The following is a 1107-nucleotide window of genomic DNA, read 5'->3' as shown; positions in this document are numbered from 1 at the left end:
GTGTCTAGCGGTTTGTCGCTCGCGCTGCGGCTGGATGTCCCGTGCTCCTTGCGGGTCTCCGCTTGGGGCGCCTGGCCGTGCGCAGCGGCTTAAGGGGTCAAGGGGTGGCGGCGCTGAACCACGGTCAGGACGGGAAGAGGTCTCTCCGGTTACACCTGGCCGTGCGGGAGGCGTCGTTACCCCCGTGTAGCACCGTGGTAGCTCTGGCGGCCACCACCTCCGGGGGAGTGTTAGACCGTCCCCCAGCTGGACTCTGCGGTGGATGGGGAGCCCCGAGGCCAAAATGAAAGTCACTAGAGGAGGAAGTGTCTGCAAATACCGTCATTTCAATGATGCGTAATGTCGAGATCGTGAACGGCCGTGACAGCTCTGGTCCGCCTGATATCAGTAGGGTTTGTGCACCGGCGCGGCACAGGCAGCCGCGCCAGCAGCACCAGCAGTACAGACGTCAACAGCAGCCTTCCACCGCGCAACGGCAACAGCATAGTCAGCGTACCGACTTTTCAACAGCATGCAGATACTGTGGAAGAGCACGTCATGCGTCTCCGAAAGATTGTCCTGCTAAGGGAAAAATCTGTGACAACTGTCAGAAAATGGATCATTTTGCGTATGTTTGTCGCTCCAACGGTGTCAGAGCGGGTGCGCGGACAGAGTCCATTGAACAACTATCGCCGCCCAGCATCTTTGTTGACGAAGTAGACAAAGCTTGCGCGCCATGGAGAGTTTCAGTCCTTCTAAATGGTCAACGAGTCGCTTCCAAAGCTGACTCTGGCGCTGATGTTAGCATTCTGACGCTGAAAACGTACAAGAAGCTGAAACTGCCGCCGCCTCAACATGCTTCAGATACTCTGACAAGTGTTGGTAGCGTGCTAAAAGTAGAAGGAAAGATGCACGGAACACTGCTGTTCAAGAACAAAGCCGAGCCTGAAGTGTTCTACGTTGTTGACTCAGCTAATGATCTCCTCTCCACGTCTGCTTGCTCGCGCCTGGGCGTACTGAGATTCACAGGTGAAGTCAACGAAGACGTCTTCGGAGAGGCAGGTCTACTGAAGACAGCACCGGTCAGCATTCAGCTCCGTGAAGATGCTGTTCCATTCGCCCTTGCCA

The sequence above is a fragment of the Pollicipes pollicipes genome, unplaced genomic scaffold, assembly GCF_011947565.3.
Source record: "Pollicipes pollicipes isolate AB1234 unplaced genomic scaffold, Ppol_2.1 Scaffold_2555;HRSCAF=2994_pilon_pilon_pilon, whole genome shotgun sequence".
NCBI lineage: Eukaryota > Metazoa > Arthropoda > Thecostraca > Pollicipedomorpha > Pollicipedidae > Pollicipes > Pollicipes pollicipes.
This window is presented reverse-complemented; position numbering follows the sequence as displayed.